Genomic DNA, 20126 nt, shown 5'->3' on the forward strand with positions numbered 1-20126 from the left:
TTACAAGTAGGAATTATAGCAGTGGTGCATTAGCCTGCATTAAGTTAAGTGTGCTCAGTCAGATAGAGCAAGAGCACAAGCACGTAAACAGAGTGAATAAAAACATGTAACAGCTGAAAGTTGGGTTTTACCGCCGCCATATGTTGTGGTCCACGAAGGCAAAGGATTTAAAACATCAACTAAAGTGATATTTAGAGCGAAAGAGAACGTGTTGATTTTGGTTGGTTGCTAGCCCTTTTGTTACTATGCAGGATTAGGTGCAGTGATTTTCATAATCCCTCCATCTTTCGTATTGCAAATTAAAGTACTGCAGTGGATTTTTTTTTTTCAATGTAATTTGCCCAGACAGCATCAAACATCGGTTCGGGCGCACAGGCTCTTGTAAAGTATTTTGTTCTGAGTCGGATTTCACACATTATCTTCAGGGGGAACAGACAAAGACTCCACTGTAGCTTGTTTGAATTTGAAAAGTTGATGAAAACTGCGTCCTTTGGCAGGAATCTGAATATTATTACCTGCTTTTGACAAGTTGTATTAAAACTGAAGAATTCAACTGAAGGGGAGTTCCTTTAATTGGAAAAGAATGATGTGCTGCCCTGGAGCACAGGAAACCAATTATGTCTGAGGGAGTGAAAATAAACAGGCTGCTCCACTCGGTCCATTCTTTGAGGAGAGACTCATGAATTCCACATCAGGCAAATATAGGCGGAACATCTAATGATGTCTACAGCAAAACCTGGTATTTGAAGATTGACAGGGCAACGTGTTTGAAATGCAACCGCTGTAATAAAAAAAGAACACAGATGTGGACTGTATGATGCCACAGTGGTAGCCAGTGGACTTTCCTTCAAGGATCCTCACTTGTACATTTTATGAAGCATTGTTGAAAACAATATGTTTTAATCAGTAAACAGAAAGTGAGTAACAGCCTCACAGAGATGAAGTGCAAGCCATTAAAAAAAAAGAGTTTCCTTTGTCAGAGCTCGCTGAGAGATGACCTTTAGTTTTATTTATGCAAATGATGAATTACTTCCTGATGTCACGCATAAAATGTTTCCTTCAAGGATTTTAAAGTGACTTTCAAGACAGTAAATCTGAATAAAGTAAACACAGCATAGAACAGTTATGGTTCGTGGGATTGTCATGAACCATAATGACAGTAATGGTTCATGACAATCATAATTGGTTTTAATGAAGCATGTGAAATGAATGTGATTCATGTTTGTTTTGCGAGGACCATTGTATTGGTGACTGCTTTCAACAGTTCCTCAGTCCATCACAGCGCCACATATAGAAACAAACAAACCATCAACTGAACTGCTAATTGACATGTTTGGTGTTTTTTTTTCTGAGTACCTCGTGTACCTCATCCACACAAGGAGAACATGGAAACTTCATACAGTAAGACCCAAGATCGAACAAATGTACCAGTGATCGTCTGTCCACCATGTGGCCAGTGTCGGAATCTTAAAAGCCATGCTAATTTGACCACTTCATTACACGACAACATTCCTTCATTTGCACAGCAGACTATAAATCCTAGACATTCAAACTGTGCTCACTTTGATGACTTGTTTCAAGCCTCTTTCAGCCAATCAGGACACAGGAACGTAAGACAGTTTATGAAGTAAATTAATTATCTCTCCTGTCCAGCAACAGGACCTAAACACCAGCTGCAGAAGGTTCTGCTCAGGCAGCTTAAGGACAGCTTTCTTTTCCCGGTGGCATCTTATGGTATGGCTGAAAATACAATGAAAAAGCCCCACTAACTTGCCTGCAGGTCTCATACATCTTCAGTCATGCGTAAGGCCGTCCATCAGTTTTACTGCACATAGGCTTCCTCTCAACGCAGCACAGATGACTGATGGCCTGAAGTGCAACCAGATAACTATGGCAGGGAATGATAAAAATGTGAAAACACACGTCCTAGACAGGAAATTGGCCATTTTAGAGCAATTGATGCCAAAGAGCTGAAGTGATTTCAATTCCTGTAATGTTTCATCCTTGAAAAGTGGAATTGTCTGGTCATCCATGGGCAGATATAAGTACAGACCACAGGGTGATTACTGAGGTACACTCTGCCTTTTCTTTTTTACTCCATACCCTTTTTTCGACATTTTTTTTTCAGCTAAATGGTTGATTGTCAGAGGAGAAAATGACGAATATGAAATCACAAAGTGACACAGGTTTACTCTGTTTGTTATTACTGAATATGGTGATTGTACTCGGAAAAGATGGGATCCTGAACAATAGGAGCAATAGCTCAAACCTTAACCCTATCCAGTTCAATCCAGTTCACGTGTGAACAATTCCTAGGTTTGACCACTCAACAACAAGTCTGTGCCCTCAGTTGTGATCAGCAATTCAAGAACTGCAGTAATACTTACAGGCAGTAATTGCGGAGCCAGCTGAGTCCAAAGAGCTACTGGCGATGCTTACGGTGCACGAGGCTGGACTCTGGAGGTCTGATGTGAACAGGGTCTCTTGTTAATCCACATACCCTCACAGCATCCTCACTTAATCAACCACCTGCAGGGAGGAAGCAGAGAAAAGAGCAAACTGAGGGTCAGTCTCAGAGAGAAGAACCTGGGTCTGAAGATCGGTTTCATATTGGTCATGTCCATGTGTCGAGGCCGTCATGTTGGAGGTGGATTTGAACTGAAAGGTAAAGTATGGAATTAATGAAAAACTCATTTTATGGCCACTTGTTCCTTGTTAATACCTTATTTAAGATTTATTATGGACATCACGGTAAAGCATATTACACGATGCATAATGCATACATTAATTACTGAAGGTTTACAATTGTATCTGATCTAATAAATAATCATTCCATGATGTGTCTGTTTTTATTGGTTCAATTTCCTGAGTGAAGCTAAAATGTGAATCTGAAACCAAGTTTAGCCTAAGAACTAAACATTTTCTAAACATGACATGCTTAGATAATATTCAACAGGTTTATAACATTGCAAAGGGCTGTAGCTGTAACCGAGGCAGCAGCTAGCATGGAGGCTAAAGTAAGATATAAAGCATGGATGCGTGATTAAAAAGTGTGAAAAGTTTGTCCAAGGCGTCCTTACATTTAGCGACTCTATTCTATTCTGAGTCACCACAACAACCAGCCTCTTAACCTAAATCAGCTACAAGTTGTTGCCATTTTCTAGGATAAAATACAGCCATTCATTTGTATTAAAAAGAACCAAAAAAACAACAGCGTTGTATAAAACAATCACGTTCACGTCATACTGGCTTCAAACCTTCACTGTGATGAATGAACCTGTAGAGTTTCACAACAAAGAACCACTTTGTAAAGACACATGACCACATTTCGTCTTTGCTTTGAATTTCACATCTTTGCTTCCTGCCAATAATAAACACATGCTCCATTTCCGCCCTGCGGGTGAGAGATGATCAGACTTTCACTGTGTCGCCGAGATCTTTAGCGTGTCAGAGTTTTGTGAACGCCACGGATAATTTGTTCCTTCATTACGGAAAATAAATAACAAAAGAGCTGGTGCCGAAGTCATTAATCTTCACATTTTAAAGAGCAAAATGTTCTATTGCAGTATTTCACACTAGACGCTACTGGGAGCACTTACAGGCAGCTTTGGTCCATTATGATCATAACCGAGCATCAGTTTATCCAAAATATAAGAATCAGTCAAACAAATCAGCAGCATCTTGTTGGCTCCTGTTTGAAAAGTCGTGTATTTATATCTGTTCTGACCCAAGTTATTTCACAGTGAAAAGTACAGTCCAGACACAAACATATTTGCAGGAAATGTTCTGCAAATATATTTGCCCACATTTGCAGCCACTCATGCTTAATTTTCGTCGAGAAAACATTCCCATCGACTGTGACAGCAGCTACAGAGACACTTTCATCTGTTCTATAGTTTATAGACCTAATAACTGGCAACGCTCTGTTTCATCACATTTTGGCTTCAAAGTAAAGGGTGAGAAAGTTTTATTCCATAGTGTGAGTATTGCAGTATGGAGACCAGGACTAGGATAACAGGTTTCTTTGAAATTACTCCATGTATATAAACTTCACAGCATGTTAAATGTTAAACTGGACAGATTTGTCTACATAAGCCGATATAAAAACTGAACATTTCACCACTGAGTTGTCACAACAAAAGAAGAATGTACTGTATATCTTTGCAAACTTGGTCTCTTCTGATCTGAGCTGATCCTTACCCTCCCTAACAACTGAAGTGTGTGTACTGCCCCCTGGAGGGGCTATATATCAACATTTGCAGCATTCCATGTTCCAAAAGTTCAGTACAGACATTCCTACAGCTGAGAGCACCACCATACACTTCTAGTGGTCCTGAAGAAATTCACATACCTTAAAGGCAGTTTCACCCACCTCCCCCCTAACCCCCAGTAACATATTTCCTTATATCTGTGTAGGTACTGTATGTCATTCCAAAATAACTACAGCTAAATGATGAAAAACAAACCACAGTAACAACTACAGTTCATGTTTCACAACGAAAGTCTTTCTAATTTTCTTTTTAAAGTGAGCGTCCACGGAGCAGAGGGAGCATCAGCAGAACTGACACGCAGAGGTAATTGGAAACAGGGGAACGCAGTAAGGCAGAGCATGTTTTCACAGAAACTGAAAATAAGACACAACCATGTCTTATTTTGATGGAAGAAAAACAACAAGATAAATAAGTAAATTGTAGTTCAGAAGATTCCAGACTTAACAATTATAGGTTAGCTGGAGGCAGAGAAACGCTCTCTGGATGAAATTAAGATATGTTCTTGGGCTGCAGACTTATTATTAGATTATTAGAAAAACATCTGGTTTGTCCGGTCAGTAATGGGTGGATCCTTGGAGTATTTGCCTTTACTTTCATCTACACACTGTAATACTAAGAACAAATGCTCATTGTGCAGGTATTTAACCACAAGTGTTGTTTGACTGTTGTTCCTTCACTTAAAGCCAGGTTTCAATAATTAGTCCTGCCAATCACACTGACCAGACCTCACCGCTCCATCCAACCTGCTGCTGAATTAGCTTGAACACAGTGTGCTAAGTTGGAAGCAGCTACCAAATGTCACACCATGATACAGCTGGTTCACGGAGACTCAATTAGGACGTTTATGATGAATCACAACCGAAATGTATCGTCGATGTAGATGATTGATGTTGATTAGAGATAATAAAAAAATCAACCTTCAGATATTCAGATAGAAATAGTTCCACTGGGTTCATATTGGCAGGATGACCACCCTTTTGTAAGAACGATATCATAACGATATCAAGTGTGACATGCGTGATGCAACAAAACCAGTATTGGCATCGGGCCGATACTTCGTTAAATCGGGCCGATACTTCGTACTCAAACTCAGAAATGTGCCGATTACTCGTACTCAAACTCAGAAATGTGCCGATACATCGTAACGGCTTTTCAGCACAATCACCTGTGCACTGGTTTTACCGTTAGATTTGTTACGATATAAAAGATGTTACGACACACCTGTTGACGTCCAATTACGACATTAGCAACAATAAAACTACTAAAACTGGTAACTCGTTTCAATATTTGGCCAAAAATCGTTCTGCGGAAAAGTGTGAGCAGAGGAGTAGTTTCAAGGTTAAGTGTGTGAATTATTGAAATAAATAATCTATGCATATGATGATAATGGATTAAAAAAGAAAGCAAATCCCGCCGGAAGGACACAAAAATAGTTTCTCGGTTTCTATCAAACGCTTAAATGACTTTACAAATCATCTCCTTGAGCGGGAGTCTTTGCTACTGATAGCCTGCGACTTAATACATCACCCCTCCCACCTGCCTCTTACAAGATTAGGCTATCTCTCCTCGTGCACATGGTTGACTGACTCCTCGGGGACGGTCGCATCACGCTCACACCCCCAACCTCATCCCAAGGCAGAAACATTTCAATTTTATAAAGGATTAGGTTGCACCACAGGCCACCTGTGGCATAAGCATCAGCAGCGTGGAACACACCGCCTCCAGGCGCCGATGCTCCATGGTCATGGCCTCGCTGACTTACAGGAATCCTGCAGTGTTTTCCTTACAGTTGCAGACACAGTGGGTAAAACTTTTTTTTTCCTGCAACATCTATCAACCACCTACCTTAAAAACTCTTTCTTGCTGGAGTTTCCATCAGCGGATATGTTCCAGAAATGTGTTTTTGGAACCATTCACAGAGCATGAGTAGGAGTGAGGAAGATTTACCAGAACTAAGTCGTGAGCTAATCTGGGTTCAACTAGAATTTATACTCTGGTTTCCTCGGGAGACAACCTGTAAAGATTTACTGAGTCAATTATATATATATTTTTTAAAATGCAGTGTAAAAAACTGCATCGGAAAACTGCTTTAGTTAAACACCAACTCCAAAAAAGAATATATTTAAAATATTTAATTTATTGATAGAAAATGTTTCTAAAGGATTATAGGGTAGACATTGTCTTACACTGATATTTTTCATTTTTTTATTAAAATCAGGTGCCGAAATTTAAAAGGGACATTTATGCAGTTTAGTTTAGGACCATGTAGTGGTCCATGTGAATCCAAGGCAAATTATTTTATATCTTACTGTATAGTAATGTCAGAAATCAAGAAAACATAAGAAAACTTTCCTGAATTAAAATCAAAAAATGGGGACAAAGTCGCGGACCAAACTTAATATTTATTGAAAGATTTAAAGCAATTGTGGATGTTTTTTCCTTTCTCTCCAGATATGTAATGTAGATCTTTTCATATGGAAACAAACTTTTTTAATTTATCTAATTTTGCATAAACATTAAACCCGGAACGACGAAAGAACATGCACCCCAAAAACAAATTACAACATAATAAGCTTCTCTTTTTTTAGGTTAGTTCTCTCCTTTCTTTAGCTTTTGCTCATTGTTTTCCTGTTTCTCAAACTAATTGTCCACATGTCTCCACCTCCTGTGTTTCCCTCCAAGGTGATTACATAACTCTCCTCACCTGTGGTCCATTAACATTAACTCCTCCCCTCACTATTTAAACCCTGCTTCACTGCTGCTCAGGTTTTCTTTTGTCTCTGTGTGGAGCGGTGTTTTGTCCAGACCTTAGCTTGTTCCTCCTGACCCTTGTTAGGGCTGACGTTTGTTGTTTTTGTTGTTGTTTCATATACCTTTACCTTTCTGTTCTTGTGCTGATTCTTTATATCATTCAACATTGTTGTTGAAATATCATTTGTGTCCTGGATTTGACTTGTTCATCTAGAACGAACCACAAAGAATCACATGAAGGCAGAGCACAGTTTAGAAAATGTAGGGAATAAACTCTAAATTCAGAAGGTGAGCGTGACACAGTCATGTGACCAACCTTAGAGACAGAACACATTATTAAAGACTTAGCTCACACCTTTACGTTCTGTACTGTGGCCTGTGACACTTGTATTATGAGTCCTTTCTTTCTAATTCTTTCCTGTGGAATCCCTGCAGAGTTTTAAATTCTCCCTTTCTGTCAAAGGTGAAAGTGAAAATGAAAAAGACCTGAAAGGAACTTATTTTACATTTTAAGCAGAAAATGGAATTTCATGAATACATTTGAGAAACGTGTGTCTCTCTCTCAAAGTCAAAAGCAAAAACATTACAGTTCCTATAATTCCAATCTGCAAATTAGTCGGCCTAGAAAACATTTTGTATCTTTTTATTCGATCATTTTGAATAAAAAAAAAAGCATCAATAAAAATGGAGTTCTGTTTTCTTCTGTCTTGTTGACATAGTACAGACTATCACATGTATTCACTAAATTTTAATCTGCTTAGAAAAAAACTGAATTCTGGACCAAATGTAAACCCTGTTTGTTTGTTTGTTTTTTTTGCCATTGGTCAACTGGAGCTCAATATGCCAATAAATAAATTGCTGTTTGCGCTGTAAATATGTGCTGCATGATTTCCTGTCAGTCTCCAGAAGTAAAGGTTCCCTCAGGGCTTCATGCAGTGCTGATGGTGCAGAATGATACTCACTTAAACGGTCCGAGCAATGAGCTGCGTGTCAGTTTGTATGATGTAGCGCTCCCTATTGTCCCTTCATGCCTTCATAAAAAGCAAACGTAAACATTAGGGAAAAAAAGACCTGAAAGTGTTATCGTCACTGTGGAAGAAAAATAAACATTTAGCTCCAGGGTTCCTTCATGGCCTGGGCGATAACCGGCAATAACTAATACTAATAAGTAAAGGCTGACACATCAGCGCCAATATGTGTGGAAAAAATATACACAGAAAAAAAGAGGGAAGCATATGTAGGAGAATAGAGGAAAAGGACACAAAAGAATGTAGAAATGCTAATCAAATTTTGTACATGAGTGAAATACATTGACAAAAAAAAAACATCAATGATTTCACTCAATACGTCTTAACTGACAGTGAAGGAAAAGAACAGTAAGAATCAATGTCTGGTTTAATGAAGTCACTGTTGCTTTATTTTGAGAGTCTCTCTACATCGACCCTCCTGCATCGTTGAAGTCAGGTTTATTCTCGAAACGGATTCTTAAATTTAAAATCCAAATGTCTGAAGATGTTGAGATGGCAAAAACAATCCCGTTCTGTCAAAACAATATCAGTGTGTGTTTTCTGGAGAAGGCAGTAAAAATGTAGATGTCAGTTTGTTTTGATAATCTGTCACCTTCACAGATGTTCTCACTAAACTGTGTTAAACATGAATGTTTTATTCCCTGCATCTGAATTTAGCCCAAATATTTGTCACCTTTTTTTCATAATATTCACATCAATGTTTATATGCATTCTGTAAGATGCCTCAAAAGGAGTTCTGAAAATGTATAAATATTTGAATATAAATTAATTTGAAATCAACAATTTATCAAATTTCATAAATTTGAAATCAACAATTTATCAAATTTAGAGCACTCATCAAATTTTGTTTGAATTTTTGCAGAAGGACAGTCGGTACGACGTCGTCCATGTCAGCAGGTGAAGGTCTGCAACATCAGTTCTTTTCCTTAATTAAAAGTCAGCAGTTTGAAGTGTGCAGATAAGAGAGGCGTCCGAGGAGCGTCGCTGGTTCACTTTAATTTATAGATAAGCAAATAATCAATTGCTCATTTGCAAAAGATAATTAGTGGAAAGATACAAAAATCTGATGAGAATTGTGGCGCTGTTTGTTTCCCAAATGTAGAGGCTGAAATACCTGACGACACGGTGTACTCCCATCTTTTACCACAGTACGCAGGGCACCGTCAACGGACCAATCACGATGATGGTTCTCATTTTGCACAACTCTACTCTAATTTCAAGATAATCTATCAAATAATTTGCTTCACAGAGGCAAACGGCTGTGTAATTATAATGTCATTAAGAAGCAGTGTGTCCCTGAATATTATGCCTCAATGGTTTTATGAATCTTTCCATCAAAGATGTTTGGCATGAAGAGATAAATTAGTGTCTGAAGAAAAGTTAACTGTTGTCCAAAATAAAGTTAGGAAGTAAATGTTAAACTAGAGACTTTTATAGTCTAGTTTCTCTTACATCCTGGAAAGTCCTGGAAATGTTTTAGTTGTCCTTGAAAAGTATTTCTCCCTTTTGGTTTCTATCTGAAATCAGAGAAAGTGGATAAAATGCTACATGTAGCATGTTTGCTATCACTATATGTACACTAGGTAATATGGATATTGCTGCTGCTTACAGTTGGCACAGCGCCCCACATGTTGATACCAGCCAATCATTTTTCCATTTCACCTCTGAAAAGCTCATAATTTTACAGTTTTGAGTTTTGGTGCTTGAATTGCGTTAGCGTTGTTTTATTTAAACCTTGCTGTATTCAGACTTTATTCACATAATGAATGGTACAATTGTAAAACAGAAGACTTTTCAAGGCATTAGGGTGAACGGAGCGCAGTGATAACACACTCATCATGAGTCAAAACATCATATACAGTATATTGTTTAATGACAAAGCACACCCACCTTCCCACCCCCTCTGTAATTTCCCAAATGGGTGTCTCTCATCGTAAAATACTGAAATATTGTCATCACTTACGGTAATTGCAATCTTGGCTCGCCAGCGATTTCAGTCCAGACGTAATTATAATATTAAGGAAAAGTTTACTGACAGGATTAAGTTGCAGAACTATTTGACATTCTAAGCATATTTCTAAGGGCAGAGCATCATTGCAGCGCCCATAAAAGAACCGGCGTTCCTTTGATAACTGACTCGTATTTCTCCACATGGGGGAAAGACTGTCTGATAAAATTAACAGCAGAGTCACAGTGCTAGGTAGAGGGCTATAATTTCTGATCATCTCACATTTTACTGGACTGCTGACACAGGACGTGTGTCAGGTTTAACATTCACATGAAAGCAGTATGAATTAATAAGACATGACCGGTAAGGAACCTCAGAACCTGTGCTTTAATTAAAAGATGAAAAAAATATATATATTACGATACTATAATTACACATACAGACCTAAATGTGTATTTGGACAGCTATCAGTTAGGGTAAAAGAGTTGCTCCTAAACTCCTGGCACAGTCCATATCTGGCCCATGATCTAATGCCAACATTATAACTATGGGAATAGCTGTAAGTATTTGCAGTAGAACCGGATTACCAAAAATAATTAAATTAGAAAAAAAGCAAATACCAATAATAGTCACTGGAGTCAGATTATTAAATTAGAAAAAAAGCAAATACAAATAATAGTCACTGGAGTCAGATTATTAATCTCACAGTAAAGTGGGGGAAAGACGATAGGTGGATCCAAAGAGGGCAGAAGTCGAGAGGAAGCAGATGGTGTGAAATGACTCATGGCTTTGGTGTGAAACAATTTGTGATTTATTGCATGACTAACACAAAATGCTGCCAAATGTGCTTTAGCTTTTTCATGAGCGCAAATAGGGAAAAGTGCAAAGGAGGTGGATTTTAAGGATCTCGAATATTAATTTGTGATTTGAGAAGACATCCAGCCCCTGACTGGCTGGGGTTCACAAATCAGCCTGTATCATTTTAGATGTGAATGTAAAAACGCTGACGCTGCTTGATCTTTCACAATCAATTTAAATATTGAATTTTTTTTTTAAAGGCAGCACAAACATTTCAACTTTAATTTTGAAACTAAATGAGATCAATTTAAAGTTGAAGTCAAGTTCGAACTGTAATTAAAATAAAATGTACTCTTGGTTTTAGGTCAGGTTTTTCTCTAGATCTATATTTTATTATTATTGTTGTTTCTGATATTTAATCAGACATTATAATAAAACGCTGTAGCTTCAGCTGGTCTTTTCGTCTGCATTCACTTTGACTTCATTTTCACTCGAATAACTAAAATCCCATCAGATTACATTCTGTGATCCTAACACTATGGTTCGGACCAGAAGACCCTCCCCAGGCCCCCTGCTGAGATTTCAACCCCCCTCTCAAAGGCCTTATCTATGATCCGCAACTGATGAACTGGTGAAAGACTCTGCAGGTTTTACCCATACGGATCAAGTGACAGAATGACGAGAGGCCTCGGTCCATTTCTCTCTCAAGGGGAGATAAGCACTGTCTGTCAGCTTGATTGACGCCTTGAAGAAGGGCAGCTTTTGCCTTTGTGAGCGGACTTGACTTCTACATCGTCTCCTCTGTCCATTCACGGGACTGGGGTCTAATAAAAGACAGCCTTCACATACAGGCATGTCTGCTTTAATCGTAGCCTTTATATAGGCACTATTCCACTGATGTAGATCTAAAATATAAAATAAAATAAAAAAAATGGCTGTGAGTTAAAGTGATGTGAAGCTGCAGAAAGGACCAAAAAAGAAGTCACACTGCAGGAACACATGGCTGGATTTTTTACTAAAAGCAGACAGTGATGTGTTCCCTATGTCTTTAAAAATTGCCATTTGTACACACTGTGGGGAAAAAACTCCCCCACAGTAGGCCGCACCACAGCATAAGACTCATTTAAGTGTTTTTACACCCAAAGCCCTGAGAATGCAGCATTAATCTTTGTGTTTGACAAAGTAAGGCAGATGGAGCAGGATTCACAGTCAGGGACCAACAGCAGCTATTTTCTTGGATACCACGGCGGCAGTTGGCCCAAATCATCTCTCTCCTCGATTCAGCACCACACAGATGAGGCTTCAATTATTCATCCAGAGACCAGGAAGGAATAACAAGGAGATGCACACATTTAAGTAATAACAGCGCTCACACTGGCATGTATAATTCACTGGTGTAATCTGACTGTGGATTAATGACAAACCAGGTCCAAAGGCAGTCTCTGCCAAACAGGTCTGACACAAGCAGAGGATAAATATGTTCACACTTCTGTCGTTTTCATCTGCTGTCTCTGGTAAAACAATGTGCAACAACACTGTGATGTTTCATCCCCAGGAGGACACAACTGGTATTACAACAGCTCATGCAGCTACAGTATGTGTCAATCATAGAAACTTTATGTTTATGAAATATTTAAATATAATCAGAACTACAACTACAACACACAGCAGCAAGGACAAATGTGCAGTTGTACTGTAGTACCTTGACTAGGGGTAATACTGATAACACCCAGTAGGAGGGGTCAGAGTCGGATGGCTTTGGGCAGAAATTCTTTCCCGTGGCTCTCTGTGGTCCAGCTTAGTGGAACAAAGTCTTCTACTGAAGGTGCTGCTGTGTCTGACCAGCGCCACACGGAGTTGATGTGAGTCACTGTCCAAGATGAGCCTGAGCTTTGACACCACTGTCTGAGAGTTTAGTCTGTTGACATCCTCCACCCTGCGTCTGCTGACCCAGCATGCCTCAGCACAGAGCAAAGCCCTGGCTACCTCATAAAAAACAAACAAAAAAGAACAAACATTGGTCATTGGTCTTAGCCCCATCCATATGGACACATAATATAAATAATCATAATCCTAATTTACATATCCTTACTGTGTGCTAGAAGTTAAGCAAGGCTACGCAACGTTATGGGAAAACCTTGATTTTATTTTTCTTGACTTCCAAGTTTTTGTCATTTTTCACCACAATCAGTTCAGACTGCAGACACGGTTCCACTGGTGTTTGTTGACCTACTTAGCTCTGTCTGGGCCCACACCTCCAGAGCTGATCAGTCTTCTATACTGTTCTGTTTTGAACAGAAAAATAATGACTGTGGAATTTTCTGACAGCTAAATAATGTATGGACTGCAGTTAAACACATGTTGAGATATCTGACCAAGTGTCTGAAGTCTTTTACTGAAGCACTAACACAGATATCCATTTGTTTGATATAGTTCAAGAGAGCATCACAGTAGGTGGGACCAGACACTTACATGTGTTTTTATATCATAAATATAATAAATATATCCATATTATATAAAATAGGTCACCAGTTAATCAAGTCTGATGGAGGGGAAAACTTTTTTGTTATTGTTTTTGTCTCTTGTTTTTGTTCACTGGGAATAAATAATGACCTACATTTCCTGCCTCCGTCTGAGTTGCCTCTTTATTTCCTGTTTACCAACACGCCACACACACTTGGTAAGTTATTATCAGTGAAGATCTCCGGGCTGACACTCCACTGGCGGAGGGACGGGGAGTGTGGGGGGTGTGGGCAGGGCGTGATGGAGTGAAGAGGTGCGGGGACTTTTTTTCACTGTCAGACAGAAACAGGCTGACAGCAGAGGTGTCGGAAACTTGATTGATCGCCTTCACGACCGAGGCAGTTCAATAACACACCTGAGTCAGACCACCTGGATCAATACAGTTCTCAGTGATCTAAATGGCTCTTTAATTAGGTTTTCTGTGAGAGCATTATCCAATCATTGTGGTATCATCTGCATTTACTTTATGCTGTAAATGGTTAGTGGACAAGTTTGTACAAAAATGTAAAGAAATGACTCCAACTGCAAACCGCCTTAAATCTGAAATGTCATATTCACAACTCTTTATCTATCTCCAAACCTCTCCAGCCTGATTGTCCCTCTAAACCAGGGTTTCCTAAACTGTTTTTCTTGGGACCCATATTTTAAAAGTCACAAACCGTCACAACCCAAGTCAATAGACTTTATTTGTAAACTTCTGGGAAACATGATACAAGACGATCAAAAAAAAAAACCCAAAAAAACTCTTGCAACCCACCTAGGGGTCGCGACCCAGTCTTTGGGAAACCACAGCTGTACGGCAAGAGTGCTAACCATGTCGTCCAACTGAAAATCAATGATGTACTAAATTACCAGAACTCTTGTACCAATAGGAGCTCAGTGGTTAATATTTGCCCTATGCTAAGAATACATTTTGACAAATGTGCGTCAAACATCTCTTAAATCTGCAGTTCACTTTTCACTGGCGGTAAAACCTACGATGTTCCAAAGCAAAAGTTGTTGATATAACTGCAAAAGTTAGAAATTGTGGAGCTTTTGTGTTGAAGTGATGGTCTCTGAAATCAAAGATGGAAGAATTCAATCTAAACTACAATAGAATGGATGTGAAAAAAACAGGAATGTCGACTCCTCCTGCGTCTGTCACTCAACTACGCAAAGTACCAGAAATTGCAACAAGACTGACACAGTTTCACTACTTTCAAAGACACGACATTCAAAGCCACCTCCCACACAGAACTTCTCTACTGCAGGTGTTGTTTGCAGCTGACCTGATAACAATGACTTTCCTGTGACGAAGGGCAAACAACCAGAAAACCGTTATATCTGCAGCCAGGTTTGAATATCAGCGCTGATCTACAGTATGATGTAGTCATTCACGCTGATAAGAATTATCTTGTATCTGATGTGACCTTGTAAAATACAGTGAACATCGTCCTAATCTGGGTTAATTATAGATAAATCCAGAAAGAACTGTATGTTTCAGGGTGTTATTCCCTAGTCATGTTGTCAAAGGCGGAGAAAGTTCCTGTCAGAGAGGAAAAAATATTTATTTTTAGACGATTTCTCCTGTAAATCATTAGCCTAGTTCTTGTGACTGACTGAGTTCACGGTGTCACAGTGGGACATACGGGGATGGAAGCGTCACATGTGCAGCGGTCAGTGGATAATGAGGCACTGGTCGTCGTCACAGCCTAATCTGAGAGATGGTCAACAACAACCAGGCTGCAGAAAAGGCAAATGGAAAGAGAGGCCATTAAAGAAGTTACACTGGGAGTTGTTTAGGAAACTGTTAAAGTGGATTCAAAGAAGAAACCAGTAAAAGACATTACATTATAAATGTAAATGGCTTTAATCAAAGAATAAATAAATAAATAAATGTTGGCCAGTGGTGGACTGCAGCTATTCTCAGCTTAATATAAAAAAATAAATATATATATAAAAGTAACCCTAACCCAGTCCACTCTTAAAGAGATACGTTTTTGCTTCAATATTGTTGAGAAATATCCATGAAATCACGTACTTCGTTTAGTTTAATTCTTTTTTTGTTAATGCCGTGTTCCAATACATTTTACTTGGACTTTTCATCACCACCTGTGACTTTGGACCATAATTTGTCTCCAAACTTTTACTGCTCTCACTGTTTCTTCCACACTGACACAGTTGTTGTAAAATCATGTCTTCACAGGTTATGAGGTTTATATTCTTTAGTGTCAGGTTGTCTGGAAAGATGTTGTAAAGTGCTGTTTTTTGTGTGTTTTTTGGACAAACTCCTGAATAAATACATGATAAAGACATATTTACCGTTCTCTCAGCTTTTATTGCGACACTATAACTGGTAATGGTCTGTACTTATGGTAAACGGTCTGTACTTATGAAGTACTTTTCTACTCCTGACCACTAAAATACTTTAGACTGCAGTCTCCGCTGACTACCTACTGACAGCAAGGCTGCCAGGGTGCTGGCATATAACCCTATAGTAAATCTGGAATCGAACCAACAACCCTCCAAGTGTAAGGCAATGGCACTTACAGACATTGTTGCCAAGTGTTTTAAGACTGAAAGATCAGTGAATCATGAAGAATCATCTCATTGAGGAAGAGATTCTCTCTATGGTTTCCTTTACCGATTCATAAACAGATGAGTGGACGATGCACTCAGTGTAGATACAGGAAGAACGTAATGGTACCAGACAGTACTGCAGAACTGTGTGTGTGTGTATTTCATCTGGTTCTTTCTGTGAAGTTCAACTACATCTTATATAGTACTACTTCATGTCTTTTATGTCAATGAATTAATAAAAAAGTATTGGTGATGACATCGCCTCAACAATGACGCTTGACTGAAAATAAAAAATACAGGAGAGAAATTTAACAAACAAACAAACAGTCAGCGAGATCTAGCTCAGTTTTGTTGTGATCAAACCCTTGTTGTGTTTTCACATTACTTTCAGGCTTTTTTATCCTTTTTAAGCCCGACTGGGTTGAAGTGATGCAACACATTGATTTGTCTGTGCTTCCTTTTCTCTGTTGACATTTATCAATACAGGCAGTTATTATGGTCAAATAAGGTCAAGTCTCTGATGATGCTTATTCCTGTGAGTTCACCTATGTTATGAGACAATCAACATGAGTCACTGACTTGTCAACGTTTCAACGTTTCTCACGTGCTGCTTTAAATCATTCCCATCTAATTGAGGGCATCCTCAACTTACAACACAAGTTCCATTCATTCCCTGTACAGTACATGTCACTCGCCTGTGCTAACACAGTGTTAACATCATAATCTAGGTCATAAAAACATCAGAAGAGTCTGACATGTAAGTGATGTATATTTTTCTATATCATTTCCTGTATATTACCGAACTGATACGTACAGAGATCCTCTCAACATCCCTGAGACATTTGTGAGATGCATTTGAGACTTTGTTCTAGAAGATTCTGTCTTTGATTGTTTGACTCCTGACATTCGGACCGATGCTGCAGTCAACACACACGCTGCGCACTGACGTCCCTCACTCTTTACCGTCACCTTCGCAGACACACCTTCCTAATTTGCTGGTCTATTTAAGATGCAAATATTTTCCCATCTCGTTCTCTGCGTGTCAGTGCTTCTGCTGCACCGTGTCATTATCCCCGCTCTGCGTTTCCGAGGATCTATTTTTCTCATTTTATCTCTCCCTTTATGTTGAAGACAACATAAACGACGATGTCATTTTAAGCATGAGCTGTGAGACTGAACTCCATGGAATCTGTCATTGAATGTAGGGAACAGTTGGGGTATTGGACGGTGACATTAAAAAAATATTTTTGCAATGCAGTTCTTAGAACTATTGAATGTTAGTTTGCACATAGAGAAAAAAATAAATACTGATAGGAATAAACAATACACAGGTTAACTGTGTAATTCCTGGTTGATTATTAGGAAATACAATAAAACAAAATAAATGAAACAAATAGAATCTATGATGATCAATGTAGCTTCTATGTGTTTGACTACATACAACTATTTATGCTCACTACTGTATATTTAGTCTGTACAACAGTGTTTATCAACCTTCGCTTCGTGACCGTATGTGAGGTCATCTGGGGTAGTTAAAAAAAGGGAATTTTCAATTAATTATTTTTCTTTCAAATTATGATTAAAACACCACACACAAACTTTAACAACTGAATCATTTCACTTGTATATAAATATATAAATGTAGTTCAAAGAAATGTAGCATCTTAATTGACGGCTGCAATCACTAGCAAAAAAATCTCTCTGGAGTTTCCAACACAAGCCAGAAAAGTTTGGGAACCAAAACTATGCACTGTATATGTGAAGAGCAAACACTTTCCAGTTGATCTTTAAAGTAAACAAAATAATATTCAAATGATATTCAGTGGAAAAAAACATTTAATCGTAGTCTAAAAGATCAATTTTAAGGTTTTTTTTATATCAATTTGACTTTTCTTTTACTTTTTAATTAAATGTCTGAGAGAGAAACAGCCTCACCTTGGACATTTTACAGCATTTAATTTTGTCTAATTTTCTCGTTACCTCAACACCTCCACTTTAATCTGGCCCGTCACCAAATCCTGACTGGGTAAATGTTCTTTAATTCTGTGAAGCAATGAAAATGTTATGGGTATGCTAGAGAATATTACACATTTTTGTTGCTTTCACTGCTGCAAAACAAACGCCCAGTGCACAGAGTAAGGAAACTTTTTGACCTACGAACGTAAAGATTCTTAGGACCTAATGCGATGATGAAAAAATATCTGCAGGAAATGTTGCGTGGAAGCAAAGTTTTCTTCAGGTCTGATTCATCGGTTGGCCCAGGTGACACGTACAGGAAGAAAGCAGAGAAGAAGAAACTGCAGCGCTGCTCCTGATAAGCATCATCTGCAGCAGGGTTTTTTACAGCATTTCATCACTGCAGCCCTGAAACAATGGACTATTGTGTTGTTGGACCGGACAAATGGTCTGTACAACACCCAGGATACGCTCAGCTCAGGGAGGACAAGATGAAATACATACGGATGCAGTCTGCCAGAACTGTTTGGTACCATTATGTTCTTCCTGTATCTACACTCAGGGCAATGTCTGCAATCTGTTTATGAATGGGAAAAGGAAAGCACAGGGAGAATATCGTCCTGATTCAATATGACTCACTGATCTGTCAATCAGTGCACAACCTTTGGCAAAAACACAGACCTTGGTGTCCGGCTGAGGGAAAAATAACAGGAAAAACACTGAGTTTTTGGAGTCTACTAAAATTTTCTGGCAACGCTGATGTAAAATTGGCATCAACAATAGTCGTGTGGCCTTGTGTTTGGAACTCGGAATGTGGTGAATTTTTGCAAATTGCATTTTTTTTTTGTATTCAAGCTTTAATAAAAATTAAAAAGGACTGCATAAAGAATAGCTTCCATCAACATCATGACAAAAAAATCAAAGCAAAATTAATCTTTAAACATCTTTAAAATGTTGAGGCACAGATTGGTACCAGAGATCTGGTCAGTGAACTAATTTACATAGGACTTAACCAAAACAAAAGAGTGGTATAAAGAAGTATTGACTTTTTGTGCCTGCGGAAAGACATTGCTTTTTTTTTACTCTCTATGGAAATATATATGGTGATAACACAATGGTCTCCCCGTGAAGATCGGTTTGTTTTTTCAAACGTTAAGAGGAGAAAAGATAAATGTTTGCAGTCCGAGCTGTTCCAAAAGCTATTAAAATTTATAGAGCAAGCAATGGTAAATGCTGTGAAACAGAGCATGTGGGAGCAGAGGAGCAGAGGGGAGGCAGTGGGGTGATACAATTTAAAGAAAGAGTCCTCTTACTGTAAGTCCTGCACAAATTTCACATCAACTTTTGCATCCAAAGATAGAAGCGGCAGGTGTAAATTCAGCACCACGGCCAGCTCCCCGCAATTTCTAACGCTCTCCTGTCGTTTATAAAATTGGTTCTTCACAAAAACCTCTTTAACATAATGAGTTAAACAATAAAATACTTTCATTTTTCAATTCATCTGATGTACTTCTATGTATAATAATTATATTTTATTCTTAAAATGACGTTTCAGCGTTTCTTCCTGTTAAGGAACTAGTCAAAAAGTTACTTTAGAGTTACTTTTTTTTTTTTGTGCAAAGTTAGAGTGCCCCGAGTTTCATCAGTGTGAGTTTACAAAGTTCCATGTTACATTTCTGTGCTATATGACATTTTAGTGTGCATTCCATTCTCATGCACTGGTAGATGTTGAGAGCTAGAAAATTAATTAAATAGTTGCATCATCCTCCCTTCTCCGGTCTCAACCTGATTTTTCTCAACTACAAATACAGACTCCAATAATGGGAATGGAAACTGTAGACGTTGGGTGGAATATAACTTTAGGAATGTGGACGTGGAGACAGAGAGTCTCAGGCTTTGTGGATTTGATTCTTAAAGAGAAAATGTGCAGAAAGTGTGACTGAGCAAAAAAAAAAAAACAAAAAACAGGGACAGAGAAGAAAATAAAAGAGAAGTGAGGGCAAAGGTCACCAGTAGAAACGGCACCAAATTCACAATGTTCTCCTTCTACTTGACCTCTCCTCTCTCTCCATCTCATTGTCAGAGTTTGTTACGCAACATCTCCCCACACTCCGACGAGAACGCCACAGTCGCTGTTGTCAAGACTGCGTGTGTGTGTGTGTGTGTGAGAGGCTCAGTTAGTGGGACGTGGGCTTCTACGCTAACACTGCACACAGGCAGAAAAACAAACAACTGTCAATCAGTTGGCCTCTAAAGGTACAGATGCTATGGCGGCACTTAAGTCAATCACAG

At 38.7% G+C, this 20126-nt stretch overlaps 1 protein-coding gene across 1 annotated transcript in view; it reads right to left on the reverse strand.

Moving 5' to 3' along the window:
• lingo1a (leucine rich repeat and Ig domain containing 1a) overlaps nt 1-20126 on the reverse strand; it is a 77860-nt gene that overhangs the window by 39434 nt on the left and 18300 nt on the right. Inside the window, exon 2 of the mRNA XM_017033256.2 lies at nt 2388-2529. The gene's annotated coding sequence lies outside the window, so the exon portion shown is untranslated. The remainder of the gene's footprint in view (nt 1-2387; nt 2530-20126) is intronic.

Source organism: Cynoglossus semilaevis, chromosome 6, assembly GCF_000523025.1.
Source record: "Cynoglossus semilaevis isolate Cse_v1.0 chromosome 6, Cse_v1.0, whole genome shotgun sequence".
Lineage (NCBI taxonomy): Eukaryota > Metazoa > Chordata > Actinopteri > Pleuronectiformes > Cynoglossidae > Cynoglossus > Cynoglossus semilaevis.